Genomic DNA, 20,797 nt, shown 5'->3' on the forward strand with positions numbered 1-20,797 from the left:
GAGATGGTGCCAAGCCTCAACGGGCATCTCTCATTTTCACTCTAAATCAATGAGGTACGTTTTGTTATCCCCATTTTGCAGATGAAGCAACTAAAACCAAAGAATTAACTTGCCCAACGTCTGAAGACTAGTAAGTGGAACCAAAAGTCAAAGCCAGTCTGGTTCCAGGGCCCGAACTCTCAACCTTCTGTGCCAACAACACGCGTGTTTACCACATGACCACCACCTGCGGCTTCCCTGAACAACCATTTCCAACAGCTGCTTACCTGGTTCAGGCAGCCCGCGCATACTCTGGCCCTTTCAGGAAGGAGGCTTCGTTTCTTCATGGTACTTCCTAAGCAAGCTGAAGTCACTGTGTTTGTTACTCATTCACTGTCTGACTGGTCCTGAGAGCATGTAAGTTCCTTAGAGACCTGAAAGACCTTGGCTGTCTTGTTCACTGCTGCATCCCACCACAAGCACAGTACTGGGCACATAAAAGGTGCCTGGGAAATAATTCTGAATGATAGGAGGAAATGTGGACTTCCAAGCAGGCAAGAAGAACAGCCCTCCCATTTCTGAGACAGAAAAACGCCCTTCCTTCTGATTGAACTGGGGTCCACCAAAGCACCATGGGACCAGGGGCCACCAGGTGGGCGAGGAGTCCTGGGTCTGCATGCTGGTGAAACCTACAAACACGGCAGAGGGAGGCGCCTGCTGCAGCGCACAGCACACTTGCTTGGATTAAGGACCAAACTTTGCAACTTTTAGGGGGCAAAAGCCAGCCAAGAGACAGACACTCCTACAAACAAGAAAATGTTAAGGGTCATGTTTGGACTATGGAAAGGTCTCAACAGGAAGAATGAGACAACTTTCTCAGCGCTCCGCTGGAAACCAAGTGCAGAGGGAAGGGTCTGGGAGTCCAAATTGCTGCAATAATAATTCCATCAAGTTGCAAGCTCCGGTTTACCTTTGCTTCACAGTGTTGACTAAATGTCCACAGGACTCAGCCCTGACAATTCCGAACCATCTAGAAGTAATTATTTCGTCTGATCATCATCATCACCCAGGCCTGCAAACCACAGTCTAATTACCAGAAAAAATCCCCTCCTTGGGTACAAGTCAAGCAAAACTGGGGGGAAATAACCGCACATCTTATTTGCATCTCTAGAAGCCCCATTTAAGTATTGAGTTTCTTGGAGGATGAATTGTTTGGGTGTGCCCCATCCATGCCAACCAGAGTGATTCTTTCTGTAGTCCCTACCAGGTGATAAAGCAAAAAGTCTAGACACCAGCACAGCCGAGACTGACCATTATGTGAGCAATTACACTGCTGACATGGAACATACATGAAACCCTGGTGGGTGACAGAGCAGTCAAAAGCTACCGTCTGGCAGCCAACCAGAGCTCTCAGTGTGGGGACATGTGCTCCAGATTAACATGTGTGATTTATTAAAAGTTGGCTTCCCTCTCTCTTTGCAGGAACAGGATGGAGCGCTGTTTCATAAGAAAAGGAGACGACGGGAAAGGGCCCATCCCCCCATGTCACACTGCCAAGTGCAAAGAGCACTGGATGGAGAGTCAGAGGCCTGAAGGGGCTCTTGGGACCTGATCATTTCCCGGGGGGTCATGAGCTCAGTTCAGGTCCATTCAACAACCACACGTTAGATGGTGCACTGCGTGCCAGGATCTGCGTAGAGGAAGCTGGACCAGCAAAGAAGAATAAAGTACCTGCCCCCAAGGGGCACAGGGTCTCGAAGGAAATACTTAACATCATGTTATATATGCAACTTGACACCGAGGGCTGTCGCTGAAGACAGACAGTTGAGACGAGACTGAGGGAGGAAAGGTTAAATCACCTTCTCCAATTACAAGGCAGAGTTAACGAAGGGTCAACTGAAAAATACACATTCTTCATTTTCTTGTCTGTTCCTCCAAAGAATGTGGGCGCCGGTTAGAAAGGAAGTTTGGGGAAAGAAAAACAAGCATTCAGAGGTAAAGCTCAACAAGTATCCTTTTTTATCTGTGACAGGAAAGGATGGGACAAAATGTCTCATTTTGACAAATAGTGAGCACCCACGGCCCACGACACAAAGGTGAGCCAGATGTGGTCCTACCCATAATAAAGAAAAGAGAAAAAAGGAATAGGAATTTGGTCACGATTAAAGAAAAACACAGGAAGACCTAAAGCAGAGATGGCAAACTCAATGCCTACCGGACCCAAGGCAGAGAACACAACCACAGCTAGACGGCCAAGTGGGGACAGTGCCAAACTAAAGAGAACCCTCAATCTTCTTTTTGTTTTTTAGAGAAAAGTTGGAAAGCTGAGTTTCTGTCAGATCTCCCAATTTATAAATACTGGGAAAAATAAGCTGCTGCTGCTTCTTTTTTTTTCAAAACATGACTCAAACCAAACAAGACATGTCTGATGACAAAGGTTGGCCCCCTGGGCTGCCAGTTTGAGACCCTTGCGTTAGAGAGTAACTGGAGAAAAACACACACAGCTCTTCACTGCCGGGGTTGGAGGAATAATGAGGCAAGAGCATGAAGGTCACTCAGGCAGGCCTGTGGGAAGGTGAATCCAGTCCTGGGAAAAATAAATAAAGTAATTGGACCAATAAAATAAAATTCCGTAGGCTCCTGTGATATAACACTCACCACTGACATCTATATAGCACTGTATAGCGCCCTATACTGTCAGCCTCATGTACTCGCGGTTCTGAGCCTTGGGATACAGAGGACCGAACTCAGAGGATTTGAGCATCCTTGGATTTCAGGATAGGGAGGCTGGGGAGAGGTCCTGGAACCAATGCCCTGCAGATACAGACGACTATAGTATGACTATAGTTTCTAAAGCTCATTGATCTCCCAGCAACCCTCAGAATAGGCATCATTATTACCCCTGTTTTTTAAGTAATATTTTCTTTTGGGGGGTAATTAGGTTTGTTTGTTTTGTGTTTGTTTGTTTACTTATTTACTTACTTATTAATGGAGGTACTGGGGACTAAACCCAGGACCTCGTGCTTGCTAATCATGCTCTCTACCACTGAGCTATATACCCTCCCCTAGCACCCCTATTTCAAAAGTGAAGAATTTCTGGGTCGGAGGCCAGGGGAGCAGCTTGCCTCTGGTCCCACAGCTGCAGAGGGCTGGCATGAGGACTCAAGTCTGGGACTATGACTTTTCCAGAATTCAAAGAGAAGAACTCCATGCTATGGTACTTTCTAGATAGCTTCCAGGTGATTCTGAGAGACAACCAAGCTTGAAAACACTGCTCTAGTGAGAACCAATGTTCTCAGCTAGGGGTGGTTTTGCCCCCTTCTCTTCCCATGGGAGACATTCAGCAAAGCCTGGAGGCAATTTTGGCTGCCATACTGTGGGGAGGTGTGAAGGACGCTACAGGCCTCTAGTGGGGAGAGGTCAGGGATGCTATTAAACACCCTACAATGCAAAGGACAGCCCCCGCAACAAAGAATTATCCAGCCCAAAATGTTAAGAGGGCCAAGGCTGAGAAACCCTGATTCAGACTCGAGTGCCTGGCGACTTAACCCGTGACCTGAGAACCAGCAGAATTAGCATCACCTGGGAGCTTGTCAGACCTTGAGGCCCCAAACCCGACCCACTGCATCAGCTTCTGTGGCTTAACAAGATCCCTGGGTGATTCATATGCACTTGGAGAAGCACTGCTCTAGACCATGCTTCCTTGGCCATCACAGATTTTTAGAAAAGAAACTTATTATTATTTTGTAGGCAGGAGAACACGGAGCAGCTGGCCCAAGGTCAGACAGCTTGTCCATGGCAGAGTCGAGATCAGATTTCCAGATCGCAATTCCCTGACCTGTATCATCTCCAAGATGCCAGTTAGGAACAATGTGTGGACTCTCTGAACAACTCTCCCCTCTGCAGAGTTGATACCGACCTTTGTGGCTATCTTGGGGGCTTGTCTGAAGCCTGAAGGGAATCAACTATTCTGGCTGGTCGAGATTTTTTCTTTTTAATTATCGCCGAACACCACAAAGGATGACCATGCTCACCCACTACTTTTGCCTCCAGATATTTTACAATGCCAGCTGCCACTCGGCTCCCACGGTGGTGGACTCCATCCAGCGGCCAGCAAGCTGGAGCAGAGTTCTCCAAGATGACGGCAGCAGCTGACGCGGTCTTCCCTAAAAACATCTGGGAAACGATGCTGAACCCGTTCCAGACGAGTATTTAGAATTAAACGGCGAGCATAAAAGGATTTACACGGAGGAATCCCGCAGCTGAGGTCACAAGCAGGTTGTAACAGGGTTTGAGGCAGCTTGGTTCAGAATAATACAGACACACATCAGAGCCCTTGCTGGATTTTTGCCCCCAGTCCTTGGGAAGAAGACAAAAACAAATTCCTTCAGATGTTCTCCCAGGCTCAGCTGAAACGGACATCTACTCTAGTTCCTGAATGGCTGGGGGAGCCCAAAGTGGTCCCTTAATCCTCGTATTTGCTAGAAACCCAAGCGCTGTCACAGATGCCTTCCACAAAGCACAGACCTCAGCCTGTGTCCGAGAGAACTGGCGAAGCGGGAGAAAGCTCTGCAAGGAGTGTGGAGAGAAGCGAGGACCCGGAGGTGTGGCTGGACCTTGGCCACCAGCTGAAGTGAAACCAGAACACTGAGGAGTGCTTGAGAGAAATCTCCTATCTGCACCCCAAAACTGAGGTGACGGAAAGCGAATGAAAGCTGAGAGAAATAAATACATGTCTTTATGTAACACGTGATTATACGTGAAATAAACTGTACAACTAGTTATGAGAGGCTGTGTGGGCAGGGGCAGGGGTCGATGTTGATGAGGTTTTCCCAGAGGCCACAGTCAGGAGTGGGAAAGATCTGGTGACTCCACTGCTCTCCAGTACCCTCCTGGGCACGATTCACCCATAAGCACAGCAGGGGAGGGAAGAGTGCAAGGCGAGCGAAACACTCTCTCCCGGTGGGGGTGTAGGGGGATGCTGTACCCTCAATGCCTCACTTGCCTTACCCTAGTCCCAGCCCGAACCACACACACCACCCACTCTGATAAACAATACTCATCTTTTTGATTTAAAAGCTGACACACAGAATAAAAGTGGCTGATTTTCATCCTAGACCCAGGATTTATTACAGAGTAAAACAGACAAGCCAGTCACACTCCATCCCAAAAGCCTTGCACAGGTGTCCCTACACTTCTGACCAAGAACTCAGTTAGTTAACTGGCTTGCCCGCCAGCCAGCCAGAGCTGGCGCACCTGGCTGCAAACTTCTGCTTGTTAATGAAGCCGGTATATAATACTATCATTTATTATCCAACTACAGAAATGGAATATTTTTAAAAAGGAAGGAGGCAGAGAATGTCTTCCACAAGTTTGAAGAATATCAAAAAAAAAAGCCCCCAAACTCGCAGAATGTGTTAGAGCTGGAACTATCAGAGGGAAAAAAAAGAAAGAAAGAAAAAGTCAGCTTAAATGTAATAGACCATTTAAATTCCTAGTTGACGGTAATTAGAGAGCAAGCAGTATTTCTTTAAACGGCTGCTAGACAGAACTTAATCCAATTTAGGTAATCACTAACCTTTGGTTTTTTTTTTTTCTTTTCTCTTTCTCTCTCCTCTAAATGAAACCCAAGGATTGATCTACAAAGGCCATAAACTGGCAAAGCATAAGAAAAGAATATTTAAAGAGAGATTGGGCAACTGTTACCTCAATTGGCCCAGTTAAAATGGAAACAGGTCTCTCGGGCTCCCTAATTTATATTGACTATAACCTGGGGTTTCTAACATGGCCACTTCACAACAGAAGGCCTGCCAAGAGAGGTGGAGGTGCTTCCTCCCCGACTTTTCCCCTCGGGCACCTGGAGCGGCAGGCCTCTGCTGCCAGACCAATGCCAGCAATCCTCCATTTACAGTACCTTCTGGACCTCTCTCCTTCCAGGGAGTAACTACTGTCCAAATTATCCAGACTGTCCCTTCAGTTCCTCCACTGTTCACACAACTCCTGTCCCCTCACTTTCGTGCCCCCGCACTGCTCTGCTATCAACTTCTGATCCAGAAATTTGCATGTGAACCACTAGGACCTTCCTGAGTACTTGGAAGCCTGGGTTCTTCATTGGAAGGCCTTCAAGGGTAGATATCAAAATGTACTAGAAAGACCGAGGGGCTTAATAGCTGTGTGACATCAGGAAAGTAGTTAACCTCTCTGAGCCTTCATTTTCAACATCTAGCAATAGAAAAAATATCTACCTGCTTCATTGTTGGGAGGTTCAAATAACATTACATGGCTGTACTGGACTCATAGTAGTTACCAAATAAATAGATCGGCTCATTTGTTTTAACTGTACAAATTTCAAGGTAAACCTTGGATCTCCAGCCTCATGCCAAAAATGTGAATTAACTCAAGGTCACCTCTGATACCCCCTCATTGCTTTGCATTATCTATCCTCCCAACCTCCTTCTTGGCTCCAAAGGAGAATCTTCCCTTGTAAAGAGTACCACTGTCTCTGTTCCCCAATTCCTAAACTCATACCCCATACAGAACCCACAAAATATTTTATTCCCAACTTTCAGCAACTGAAAATATCAATTCACATTGACTTGTTAACAAATGATCCTTTCTATAAGCATTGCTTTTAACAAGTATTTACATTTTGCATACCGAGGGGCAACTCTAGGGGACAAACTTTCAATCATGAATGCTAAATGTAGTAGGGACATTTCAGAGGGCCTCATGCTCTATTTCTCAAATCAATTCTGTATTTGTCTAGCTCTGCAAAAAAAGATTAAAAGGAAAAAGTTTACAATTCAAAAAAGATTTCAGTACACTTTACCTTGTTCAAGGACAGTACAAAAGGAATGACCACAGGGAAATACACACATGCACACCTACACACCCCTAGGATAGAGAAATAATTAAGAAGTCCACAAAGTCTTTTCTGGCTTCATTTTTCTACAGATGAATGGTTTAAACGTTGCACATACATCGTCCATGAACAAACTGAAGATTGTGATATTTAAGTATGGATTACTAGCGTGAAGTTTTTAGACAGTGGTGTACTAGTTTTCTAAAGACAAGATCATGATTTTTTTTTTCAGTAATTGAGCTATTCTGTGATATTATGTGACTTTTGGGGGAAAAAAAATAAAGAAAGAAAAGAAAAAAGTTACCAGAATAAATCACGTACAAAATGATCTAATCAGCAACTGAGGACCTGAAGGGAAAGACATTTCCAGTCCAGGCTGGCACTACAAGCCTGGAGTACCAGATCTGAAACCCATTCTCAACTCCACCCCTGTGTATGTGACTTTGGACAAATTACTTAAATTCTCTAAGCTTCAGTGGGCTTATCTACATAATGCAGATATGATAGTATCTATATCATCATTGTTTTGTAACAGATTATACAATATTATCAAAGTCTCTTAGTGTAAAGTTTAAGATACAGTAAGACCTCAAGAGGTATTTGCCCCCTCCCCCTTTTTTAAATAAAGGGAACATTTTTGTAATGTTCAAACACAGACTACTACTGAAATTTCACCCACTGAAACAAATATATATCCATGACCCTTTGGATCTGAAAGAAATGAGGTCTCCTCATTGAGAAATAAGCTCCTCTAAACTAGGCCCTTGAAAAATAAGCCAGTCAAACTAGCTTATTTCTGGGTTTTTTAAAAATTTTTCTTTTTCATTGACGTGTAGTCGATTTATAATGTTAATTTCAGGTGTACAGCAAATCGATTCAGTTATATATATATACACATTTCTTTTTTACACTATTAATGGTTCTGGCTGTAGAAGCATCAATAAAATACTGAAAGACAATGTCTGGGGTTGAAAAAAGCCAAAGACAACTTGTGGACTGACCAAGAATCGTTTCCCTTATCTGCTGCATTCTTCAGAAAATGCTCTGAACAGCACCCTTGGTAAGATTCTAAGGCTCAATACAACCAGAGAAGACTGATCAGCCAGGTTCCACAGAGAGGAACGCTGCGCGCCTTTCTCAGTCGTACTGGGTACCTCACCGGGGCTAAATCTAAAAGGTGACTAAATTAGTTTCTGCAAGTTCCATCTCTCCTCCTGACCCATTTGCTGCTTCAAGTTGTCAAAAACTGCGCCTCCCACCCCGAGAGCAATTTACCAGAGGCAGCACTGTGACATTTTGCGGCACGTAGGCCAATGAAATGTCACGACTGTACCCACGGTGGTCAGGATCACCAAAGGGAAGTAAAAAAGGTCAGTCTCTAAGGCTTGATCAGTGAGCACCCTTCGGTGGAGAAGAGGGGGCAGAGGATGGAGACAATCTGGAGTTGGCGTCCTTGACTGCAATGGGTCGTTTGGATTTGCATATATCGTCTGGGCAACAGGTCCAGAACTCCATCCCGACAGGAATGCCCGGAGACTCCAACCCAGAACTTTATCCAAGCGGGTCTCAGGAGCAGACGTGCAGCTGAGCCGCCTCGCGTGAGCCTTCCGTCTTGTGGGGCGCATCGCAGTAATTGAAACCTTGCATACCGCAGGACTGAAGTCTATAAATACTCACTGCCTTACTGCTGACAAACAAAACGCGAGCTCCCGGCACCACGGAGGAAGAGGCGGCGGCATGTGGCTCAGGGCAGGGACTGGGCAGAACAGGGGGAAAACCCTGTTGCCAACCATGCAGGCACCCCAGAGCCGATTCCTGAAACACTGTTTGCAAGTACACAACTTGGTCCGACCCAGGGCGACTGCCCCTAGGAAACGGGGCAGCAGCCAGGGGACACGAGGGTCAGAGATGCAGGGGCGGGGCCTCCAAGGCGCCCCCTGTGCGCGCAGCAAGCTCTCAGTGCCGCACAGTAAGCGCGCAGGCGAAAGCCTGGCCAAAAGGAGGGCGGGCGGGAAAGACGAAGCGGAAAGGGGATGCTGCCGGCGCAGAGAGTCGCCCGCCCCGCCGGGTCTCCGCGGGCTGCGCCCGGGCCCCCCGCCCCTCACCAGTCGGCGGAGCGCGCCCGTCCAGCGGCTCTTGGCACAAAGCGGCTGCCTTCCCTGGGTTCCCCTCCCACGCCTCTCCGGGAAAAGGAAGATGGCAGGAAAAGATGGGGTGTTTCGGGGCACCTAATCGCCCGCGCCCGAATAGGGGCTGCTCTTTAGATTTGCCTCTCAGGCCGAGGGAGAGCGCGAGAGAGACAAATAAACTTTATTTTCGATCTCCTGGCGCAGCCTGGGTCCCAAGATCAGCGGCGTTCCGCATTCCCCACTCACAGCGGTCCCTCGCCCACACTAAGCCACGGACGCGGAGAGCGTTTTCCCCCCGCCCCCGCGGTGGTCGCGAGCCGGGTTCCCTACGCCCGTCCGCAGCTTCTGATTCGAGGATCCTTAGCCACGCGGGGATCCCCACCGGGTTGCCCCCGATGTAACGCTTTCCCCAGGCCTCCCCCCACGCTGTGCCCTGCGGGATGGTGCCCGGCGTGCCCGACGATTCTGTTCTCAATCCTGCGCCGTGCTGAGCTCAAGACTCCAGCCCCTCCCGAGTCACCTCGAGTCTCACACACCCGCAGCTCGTCTCCGCTCCAGACTCCGCGCGCCTAGGGAAGTTTCCGGTCTTCCCGAGAAAGTTTCCTCACCCGAGAGAAGCGAGCGACCTGGATGGCTCTCGCCGCCGCGCTCTCCTCCCTCCTCCCCCGGCTCTGCCCTCTGCGGGTCTGGTCCAGCCTCGGGTCCTCTCGGGCGCGAATTCACAAACGCGGCGGCCGCGGAGGTCCCAGAGTCGGGCTGGTGACACGTTTCCCTCCTCTCTCATCTTACGACCTCCTCCTCCTCCTCCCCCTCCTTCCCCTCTCCTCCTCCCCCCCCATCCTCCTCCTCCTCCTCCCACTTTTCCTGTCCTGTGCTCATCGCTTTAGTTTCTCTCCTGCGGCCCCCATCCCACCACACCTCACCCCATCCCACTGCTCCTCCCCAGCAGCATCTCTCACCCTGCTAGGGAGGGGGCGGGGGAAGGGGGAGCCTGCACTTATATCCAGTCCAACAATTTCAGGAAATCCAACTCTTTGACTTGAAAAGCTGCGGAGGATGCAACAGGTCATGGGAGCTTGGCGCTTCGTTTCCCTCACACCAGACGAGACCCCCCACCCCCACCCCCACCCCCACCCCCACGACGAGAAACTACCAACAAACCAAGGGAGTGATTCTAGGGCTCACTAGAGGGCTAGAGCCCGGGGCTTTTGCTGTTTTAAGCAACAGTCCTCAGGCCGATTCCAGGAGAAGTTGTTTTAAATGCATCGATGAAAATATAATCCCAGTGATGTCTCTCCTTCACATTTGCAAATCTCTTAAAGCTCCCCTATTCTTTTTCCAACTGAAGGTTTACTGAATTGGAGGGGCCTTCAGAATTTGAAACAGCAGAAAACCAACCAATCTGAAATGTTTTTTTAAATGTAAAATTATTTTCAAAACTTTTTTTTTTTTGCAGGTGTTAAGAATCTGATGCAGCTGTTCTCAGGACTCACTGGCTTGCATAGTTTCACCCTATGGTTGAGCAGGAAATACTTGACAAATACTGCCCGTTCACACATCACACTTAGGCTTTGAAACCACAGTGACATTTGCTGAAGAAAAGATGTGTCTTTTTATGTCAAAACCGAGAAAAAAGAATTGTGTTTATTTTGGTCACTATGACCTTACAAAACCGAAGTCAGGGTTTCTGGTCAGAGCGTGCCCAAGAGGGGTTTCATGAAGCTCTAGGTGCCTCACTTGACCAGTGATGATCGGATAAAGCTAAACTATTCTCAGCAAACCCCGGGATGATGAAGAGACTTTAAATCCCATCCCAGGAATCACATTCGATGGAAGGGACCGGGGACAGCACTTGCCTGAGAAAGAAATGCTTGAGGGGGCAGTGATCAGTGAGGGGACCCAAGAGATGTGTTCAAAAGGAGCTGTGCTGAGTGCCTGAGAGCCAACGCCTGGAGTCAGAATGTCAAGGTTTATTGACCACCGGCTCTTACTAGTTGCAGGATATTAGCCAAGCTGCTTAACCACTCTGCCTCAGTGTACTCCTATGAAAATGAGGATAAAAGTGGTAGCTAACTCAGGGTTGTTATGAGGATTAATGAATCCATACAGAAAATGTGCTTAGAATCTCTGCTAGGATTTAGATGATATTATTATTATTATTATTATTATTATTATTATTATTATTATTATTATTATTATATTACTATTATACTATTATTATTACTATTATTATCCTGCAGGTCTGGGAAGTGAAAGAGGGTCTTTTTTCAGTGAGGCCTACTCCATTCAGTCTACTTAGAATTATAACTCACTCCTCCCTTCCAATCTCCCTCGTTCGAGTTTACTTTTTCTTTTTTCCATTACATCTATCACTGTGCAACATTATCTGTGATTTACTTTTTTTAAAAAAATTTATTGTCTCTCCCACCACCTCCTGCTTCCAGGCTAGAATCAGCTCTACAAGAGCATGGATTTATTCCTTTTGCTGAAATTGCCCAAGGTCCTGGAAGAGTGCCTGGCACAGAGTATGTGCCCAGTAAATATCATGTGAATGAATCCATGAAAAGATTCATTTAGCAAATTTATGCTGTACTGATTGCCTTTGGTGGATTGGGCACTGTGCAATAAGAAAAAACTTAATCACCAGGCCTACCCAAGGATAAAAGGAGGCTCCCTTTACCAGTACAGTCCCTGGTAAAATGAAGTACTCACAATATAGGCGATGCCAGCTTGGTGGGGATGCCATAAAAGAGTATTCAAGGAGATTTAAAGAGATTAAAGTCTCTTCTAGCCCTGATTACTGATTTTGTGGACAGAATTTTCTTAAAATAAGAAGTAGCCAACATTTTGGTGCAAATCAGAGATTCACTGTAAGGGCCATTAATACCAACATATTATGCTTGTCACCACCCAAATTTTTTTTACCAAAATTCTAACTAAATGTCTATGGAACATTGACTTTTCTTATTAAGAAATAGAATTTTGTTAGGAGAAACCAATACAGATCATTCTATTTAAACATTCATTTATGGAAGAGGAAATTCTATGTCTTTTTTAGACATATTATGTACACAGCCTCTGAAATTGAAGTTGGCCCAGTCGTGGTCCCTGCTGAAAGGGCAGGCCTTAGGCAGCCTCATTAAGACCAAGGGTGAGTACTGACCTAAATGCAGCCAAATTCTGTGACAGACTCCTCTGAGAAACTCTGATCTGAAAAGTTACACTGAGCCAATCAGATTCCATTTCAAGAATGTGAACACACACACACACACGCACGCACATGCACACACGCATAAACACACACACACATACTCACCTGTGCCCACGTAGCTAGTATCCAGAACAAAAGCAGAAAGGTCATATCTTTACCCGAACTCTAGATTCTAGAAACTGCAGATTGGCTGCCTGTAGACTAGCTGCATATGTATTAGCTATATACTATTTGAACCCTACGGTGTCAACATTTTAAAAATTACATGCCAACATGTAAAACTCAGAGCTCTTCATGCAAAAATACGGATTTTCAGCTTGCCTTGGGAAGGCTGGAAGACCCGGTGTTTTTCACACTGCAGGCCTGCCCGGCCACAGTTAGCGGCTGCCATGTGCTTCTCTCCTGTTGGACAGGGCGTGTCCTTTCCAGTTTGCCACAGTCCCAGCCACTCCCTGCTCTCTGCTTCTCTTGTTCCCAGCCTGCTTCACCCACTTCCCTGCCACTCCGATGAGCTAGAGGAGGGGTGCTGGCACACAGTCAGGGGGGCCAGAGGTATGAGTAAGCAGAAATTATGCAAGAGGATGGCATGGGTTCAAGCCATTTTTCTCCCAGCAAGAGAACCCATTTATAAACAAGACTTTGCTTGGAATTGCATCATTTGAGTACTGCTGAGGTAAAGGAAGCTGTGGGGTAGTTATGGAGGCAAGTGGGTATCAAGATGGAAAAGCAGAGGGGGAGGGTATAGCTCACTGGTAGAGGGCATGCTGAGCATGTACAAAGTCCTGGGTTCGATCCCTAGCACCTCCATTAAATAAAAATAAATTAAAAAAAAAAAAAAAAAAACCTAATTACCCCCGCAAAAAACAGATGGACATGCAGAGGCCCTCCTTAGGGCTGCCTTGGGAGCAAAGCCACCATCCAGTTCCTGCTCTTCCAGAGACCTGTTGTTCTACTTTCCCCTTGTTCCCATGACAATGCCTGCCCCCCCAGCATCCTCATTACTCACTTCTGTCCCCCAAAAGCCTGATCAGACCAAGTTTAGGAAGGGTTAGGTGACTTGCCTGAAGTTATACACAAGCAAGGAAGGACAGGGCAGGGACTCCCTAATGCCTATTCTCTGCCCTTGTTCTGTACTGTGCTCCCTCTTGGTCTGATTAACTACTTTCATCTCTAAATAATAATTAAAATCACTTCAGTTTACAGAATCATAGCATTTAATGCCTTAAGGATCTGGTATACAATAGGTATGAAATCAATGTCTTGCTGAATTTAGGTGTTTAGGGTCTGATCTCCAGTTCAGACCTCCCTCCATGACACCTCAAGGTCTCATATCATGTCATCAAAGTATTCCAATGAAGAAAAGGATCACTTCCTTCCATAATCTCTCTCTTTTTTAGTAGATAGAAAAGTAGAGGCCCAGAAAATCCAAGATCCTTTGCTAATGCCAGGTACAGAGCTTGTGAGGGGCACAGGTAGGTCCCCAGGCATGTGCGGCATTAGAAGACAGAGCTTTTCAGGTCGTCAGAGCTCCACTCATAAAATAAGTTAATGTGGTTACTCATGATAAATACCAATCTAGATACAGAACTTGCGTAAGCACTGGATATACATCCACAGCACGGCACCATCCATAAAAACAGGACCATTCGAGAAATAAGCTCAGCATCTGGTCTAACACTGGGGTGTAAAATCCATGACCTTTGGTACACCAGGAAGACTTAACACACATATGAAAAACCTTGCCCACATTCTGCCTTCTTTTTAACTTGCACAGTAAGAAATATTGAGAACCTTGAAGTTTGTTTTTTGGAAAAGTGTTGCATGATGCAAAAGAAAAAAAAAAGATTTTGTCCTTTTCACACTTTTCTGGATAGCAATGGGCTATTCCTTGTCTGTTGGGCATTTTTTCTGTCAATTTTATCTTTTGGTATTGGGAAGGGCCTCGCCTTCTTTCTAAAGGGGTTGGTATTTAATTCAAGCTGAACGTATTCTGAGAATAACTTGAATAAGTAAATCTTAAGAGCAAGAAGAACTTTAACAATCCGACACGAATTTTCCCTAGATAATCCAGATTTCAGTTATTCCTTCCCTCAGTTCCAAGTCAGTTGGTTGCTTGACAAATATTAACCAGTCACTTAACTGGTGTCGGGTACTGGGGATGCCATAGTGACCAAGAAAGACAAGGTCTCCACCATCAAGGGGCAGAAAACAGACAATCAACATGGAAACAAACACATGGCGGTAGTTTTGCATGATTTCAGGTACTGATCTGCACTATGACAAGGATAAAATGGGGTGCTAGGGTGAGTGAAGGGAAGAAGGGTCATCAGGGATGGTCTCAGAGAAGGTAGCTTTGGAGCTGAGATTTAAATTATGGCAAGATCATCACAGGAACAGAGGAACATTCCAAACAGAAGAAATACCAGTATAGAGGGCAGTAGAGAGTCAAGAAGAAGCCTGAGAAGTTAGAGGGATTAAAAAAGGCCAGCATGGCTGAAGCATAGCAAAGAGGTCCAAGAAATAGATCAGGGAGTTTTTTTTTTTTCTTTTTCCTCCGTCATTGTAGCAGTCATTTGGGAATGCTTGCCCAGACCACATTTCCTTCTCTAGGAACCATCATGTACCTCAGACTCTTCAGGACAGAGCAGCAGATCATCCTGTGACTTGTGACAGGTCCTGGGAGTAAGCAAGAGTGTCAATCAGAATGCCCTCTCAAAATTCAAACTATGGGATCCAGATACCATATAAGGCAGCCAGTTTCCTGGCTTCGTACCTCCCACAGTAGAAGCTGGCTCTGTGTTCTCCAGGCTTCCTGGCAAGCTTCACACCATTCTCTGCCTTCAACAAAAGAAGCCAGGGCTCAAGGTCACACTAATCCTCCAGACTGTCATCACTTCATTTGGTAGATCCATTCCCATTTCTGACCTGTCTCCCAACCCATCCCCATTCCCTAGAATCTTCTGTTGTGTGCTCTGGAACCCATAGTCCATCATCAGCAAAGTCCCCTTTATCTTCAGCTTCCTCTCCAAACATCCCATTAGCCTTTATGACCTAAACTTGTAGTTCTTGAATATTTTGTTCTCAGAGAACTCTTAAAAAATATTGATGACCCCCAAGAGCTTTGGTTTTTGTGCATTGTATCTATCAATACTTACTGGATTTTAAAATAAACATTAAAATTAACTTATTAATTTTAGAATGACTATAGCAAAACCATCACATACTTTATGAAAAATAAGTACATTTACAGTTTTATGTCATGGGAAGAAAAAAGGCATTGTTTCACATTTCTGCAAATCTCTAACTTCCCGTCTTAATGGAAGACAGCTGGATTCTCCCATCCACTTCTGCATTCAATCTGTTGTGTTATCACACATCACGTAGCCTCTGGAAAATTCCACTGGACTCTTGTGAGAGAATGAGAGCCAAAAGGCAAATAAGATCTTACTTAGTTATTACTATGAAAGTAATACTAAGAGAGACTTCTGAATCTCTGACAAGGTGTTGGAGACTGGCTGGGGTTCCTGAACTACACTTTGAGAATCGCTGTTCTAAATCAGTCCTGGTTCTCCCCTGAGGGACCTTCCTTCTCCCAAAGCTTCTCAAATGGTGGTGGTTTCTCTCCAAGACTCTTTGTATCACTGGACTTCAAGGGACAGTAGTCATTTTCCTTGTTCCTTGTGCTACTTCCAGACTACAGTCCCTCCCTAGAAATCCCATCAAACCATCAGACAGTTCTACTTACTCCCCCTCCTTGTTGCAGTCTCCTCCTCTTTCCTTGAAGCGTTAGCTCCCAGGTCACGGTCACTCTTAGATATTGCTCTTGGTGCTTTCAATATCCATTCAATATCCACTTGAAGAATTAGCTTGGTAATTTCAATATCCATAGAAAGAATCCTTCCAATATCCTCCCAGCTCCGTTCCTTGACCCTTGCTCCCATGACCTTGTCCTCCATTCTACCATGGCCACCCACTGTCGTGGTCAGCTTTGAACTTCTCATTTCCTGCTGCAATCCTCTCCCACTCTCTAGCTTTCCAGTTGTCTCCCTTCAGTCCCCTGACTCCCATAATTCTTCAGCTCCCTGAGATATACTACCTTGTCAGGTCTCTCAATCCCCTCATATTCTCCCTCCCCTCCTCATCCAGATTAGAGTCTATTATTATGTTAACTTCTTGGTATACATCCTAGACTGCCTTGCCCCCTTCTTGTTTCTTTGCTTTGCTAAGTCAAGGTTGTTCAATCCAGTTCTCCTCTATGCATCAATGTAGACGTAGCTGGAGAAGTACAAGTGACTGTGTATTCACGCCCTTAACCCTCCTGGGCCCTTAATGCCTCTCAGCACCCACTCAGGGACCCAAATGACTCTGGTCTTTTCACACTCCCACTGTCTCCAACATGCCAGGATTTTCCTCCACGTCCTCCTCTCATCTGAGAACCTTCCTTCCTTCTTTGCATGATAATATTGGAACATCTAATAACAATTTCCACAATGCTATACGGACTGAATATTTGTGTCCCCACCAAATTCACATATTGAACTCAAGTCCCCAATGTGATGGTCTTTGTAGGTGGAACCTTTGGGAGTTAATTAAGATTATTCATTTTCCATTTTAATTTAAATCTTCCTCTGCAAGATGAAATTTCCGTTATACCCTAAACATTACATATGCCTCTCCCTTCCCTTCTCCATCTCTTCTCCCTCTCTCTCTCTCTCTCTGTCACACACACACACACACACGTGGAATCTACAGTAGCAACAGTTAAAACTAATATTAATTGCAGACATACTATGTGCTGACACCACATCAGGTGCTTTGCAAGCAGTAGCTAGTAGCTCACTTACTCCTTAGATAAGACTAAGACATCAGTTCTATTATTACCCCCATTTTACAGATGAAGAAATTGAGGCTAAAGCAATGGTTTCGTACTTTCCCAACGTCACATAGCTTGTAAGAAGTAGAAATAACCACAAATTATGAGGTTTTATTTCCCACTGTAAGTTCTTCCCTACCCTGAGTCATCTTGGCCTCCCAATGTAGGGAGAGGAAGTTGCAGAGCTGTTTGGGGAAGATAAATATTCTCATCCAAACCACCAACTATACAGAGGTTTTCTGCTGGATGTGGGAAATGAGGAGAATTCTGCAGTAGGAGAAAGCAGGTAGAGCCAGGATGCCCTGTTGCCCTGGACAACGGTCCCTAGCAGGGCTGGAACGTCTCACTTGGTCAAGGTAAGCCAAGCCAGCAAGTGGATGGCCATGGCTCACAGAGGACTCTCTGTTCACTCTCTGGCATTAACTAGGGCAGTTCTGATCTGACATCACTCAACGTCTGTTCCTCTTCTTTTCCTAAGTGTGGTACTCATGTTACCAGAGTTTGGGTGTTTCAGTATGGCTGTCATCTAATTTAGGGCATTGCTCAAACTCTTCTCTGAGGAAGAGTAAACCACAAGATGTTGCTGGTGTTACTTGGGAAAGGTTCCTTTCTTAATTTTTGGAAACTGGAGGTGGTCTGCAGGAAAGAAACATTCAATAATTTAATTTCTTTTCATGGAATACTATTAACAGTTTAAGGATAAAATTTTCCATCGAACACAGCTGGGGAAATGCTGTCCTACATAGAAGAATTGCATGATGGTCAAATTTGCTTTGAAGAGGGCTCAGGACTAAATAAGATCCGGGGGAGATGTTCACTGAGTCTACTCGGTAAACTCTGCTTTCTGCCTTTTTAGTTTCTTGGATGACTACTCTACTGAGAGTATCCTGAATTTACAAGGGAAGACTCTCCCTGCTTCACTTCCCACTGCAGAAACATAATGAGTGACCTTGTGTGAGCATTCCCTCTGACCTGCCTAGGCATCTCCTCTGGGCTGGAGAAAAGAATGAGAATCGGCCACCTCCTTCACGAGAAAGGCTGACGAGTCCGGATGTAGATATGATCAAGGGCATTTGATAGTAAATTAGCTTAAGCAGCCATTTTTGCTGCAGGCACACCAGGCACCAGCCCTGGGCCAGGCACCCAGCAGACGTGGGTGACCTGTTTAATCGATTCAGCCTGCTTGTGATACATCACTTGCCGGTTTGTCCATTTGGGGAATACCCAGCACCTAGCACTGTGCCTGCATTGAATAGACACTCAATAAATATTAATTAAAGGAAGGAAGGGTGGGAGGAAGGAAACAAATTGAGGTTTGGAGATGCTAACTTGCCCAGCATCACACCTCTAGCAAGAAGGAAAGCCAGTACTCAAACACAGAATGTCTAAGCCCTTCTATATCTCTCCAACTGCCAAGCTCTTTGTTAACTAGCACACAGCCAGCTTCTAGGAACTGGCTTGAGGCTCTGGCCACATGTGTTCCATATGTTAGCTTTGGCATTATCAAAGCTCCTGCAATCCAAACTGCTGTGTTGATACAGTACTTTTTTTTGCGGAGCGAGTGCCCAATAATAACAGTTAAAATTTAATGAGCGCTTACTGTGTACCGCTTACTACACTGAGGACTTGACACAGCTCATTCCTCATGACCATCCTAAGATGTACCATTATAAACTCATTTCACAGATGAGGAAACTGAGGAGCAGAGTGATTAGATGACAACCTCTAATTAAGTGGTGGAGTCAGGATTTGAACCAAGGCTGTTTGACCACCCCCCCAAATCCCTGTTTTGAGCCAATTCGCTAAATCTATTCCCTCTGTGGATTGACAGACATCCCAAGAGAAGGAAAAGACAGAAGCAAGTACCACTCACAGCTGGATAATTAAATATATTTATTTTATTAATTTAACCCTTAAAAGTGTTTACATAGCTCTAAGCACACCACAAAAATCAACTCTGATTCTTGTAATACCTCTAAACAGTATGAGGCTGGTACTATTATTATTTTCATTTCATAGATGAGAAAACTGAGGCACAGAGAGTTTAGTAACTTGCCCTAGGTCACACAGCAAGTGGTGGAGTTGGTCCTCAAACCCAGGCAGTCTGGCTCCATAGTCCTTAGGCTTAACCCCGACAGGGTGTTGCCCGACAGGAATGAGGAGGCATCTCACTTAAAAGTAAAAAGTCTCAGAACACCAGTGGCTAACATGATCTCAGAGAGGAACTCAGAGCCTTCTGCAGCCCTGAAACTTAAAGAGGGGGTGGTGGTGGGGTTGGTGAAGGAGTTAAATGACTTAATTGCTGTTCAGTTTAGATTTCCTGGCTGAAGGGGTTCCTGTTCATCCTACTGGAAATTAATAGCTGATGGTTTCTTTGTATTCTTGTGGGAGGGGTGGGCCATTCTCCCCAGGCCCCGCAGTTTCTGGAAGAGTAAACTCTCAGCCAGCATCAGCCAGGTAGAAAGGCTGGTAGGTGAAGGGACCAAATCTCTCTGTCGAGCGAACCTGGCAGAGATGGGTCAGCTCCCGTTTATTCCGCTGGTCTAGGAGCTGGGCCCCTTCCTCCTCTCTTTGGTGGAAACCTGCCGTGGGTCAGCTCACAGCCCTCCTGCCCCTTAGAGGGGCAGGAGGAAGGAAAGGAGAAAAGAAAAGACGTGAGTCAGGTTGTTTGTTAGGAGACGGGGCAGAAGGTCTTGGAAGGAAGCAGCGAGAAGCTGCAAACACAGCAGCTACAGCAATGACGTTGAACTATTAACAGTGAATCCTGCTTAGCCCAGTAGGTCTGCCCCCAGCTGTGCTAGACAGACGTGAGCTCCGAGACGGGGCGGGGAGGGGGGGCGGGGGTGATGTCTGTCCCGGCATGGGGGAGGTGCTCAGTAAATGAATACATGCTAAACAACTTGTGACACGAATGTAAGTTAATAGCACCTCAAAATGTTGGGTTTTAACTTTTCTCTGCTCTGTAAATGTCTGTCTCCTTTTTCTGTTTACCAGTGTGACTAAAGGGATGCTACGTGCAGGCTTGACCACAGCCTCGTTCCCAGCCACTCTTTCTTTTTGCCCACCTCCCCCTGTGCCAAGTCACACTAAGCTGCTTGCGTTCTTGGAAAGGCAGCACTGCATTCAGGTCAAGGGTGCAGGCGATGGAGCCAAACCAGATTTCAGTGCTGGCCCAGCCACATACTATTGTGAACTTGGGCACATTGCTTAACCTCTCGGGGCCTGGAGCGCCCTGTTCTCCTGCTCCCCCTTATAAACAGGTCAGGATCGCCCTTGTCTCCACCCCAGGCAGGCTGCCCTGGCACTTTGCACACCCTCCCCTACAGCATTTGCCTCAACACATTACAGGGATCAGTTCACCTGTCTCCGCCCACAAATGATGTAAGCCATGCCTGGGATAAAACCGAGGCTCAGTTAAAGCTTTTAGGGACGAATAGGGGAAAAGTGGAAATGTAAGAAAGAAGGATAGATGAAAAGAGGAAGGGACACATCATTTACTAGCCCTTAAAAACAGCAGGCGTGGTGGGAGAAGTCCTAGAAAAAAATATTCTTACCCCCAAAATGTCTCTACTGCTTGCCCAGTGTCTAAAATTTCCTGCTTGGGAGGTTTGTTCCTGGGGCTGAAGATACTGATCCCCTTGTTTCTTTTCCCAGGGTAGTGTGTTCAACTGTTGCCAGCCAAGCACCCTTGCGTTCCTTTACAAGATGGATTTCCAAAAGACAAGTGGGGGGATGGAGCATGT

At 46.0% G+C, this 20,797-nt stretch overlaps 1 protein-coding gene across 6 annotated transcripts in view; it reads right to left on the reverse strand.

Moving 5' to 3' along the window:
- The window catches only part of PRR5L (proline rich 5 like), a 131,246-nt gene that overhangs the window by 58,415 nt on the left and 52,034 nt on the right, over positions 1–20,797 (reverse strand). The window contains exon 1 of one of the 6 annotated variants that reach the window (XM_031459789.2): positions 9,579–9,797. The exons of 1 other annotated variant lie outside the window; for it this stretch is intronic. The gene's annotated coding sequence lies outside the window, so the exon portion shown is untranslated. Of the gene's footprint in view, positions 1–266; positions 775–8,518; positions 8,700–9,506; positions 9,798–20,797 lie in introns of those variants that run through there. 4 more of the 6 variants (XM_031459782.2, XM_031459783.2, XM_031459786.2 and 1 more) reach the window with 4 other exon arrangements.

This window comes from Camelus dromedarius, chromosome 12 (genome assembly GCF_036321535.1).
Source record: "Camelus dromedarius isolate mCamDro1 chromosome 12, mCamDro1.pat, whole genome shotgun sequence".
Taxonomy (NCBI): domain Eukaryota; kingdom Metazoa; phylum Chordata; class Mammalia; order Artiodactyla; family Camelidae; genus Camelus; species Camelus dromedarius.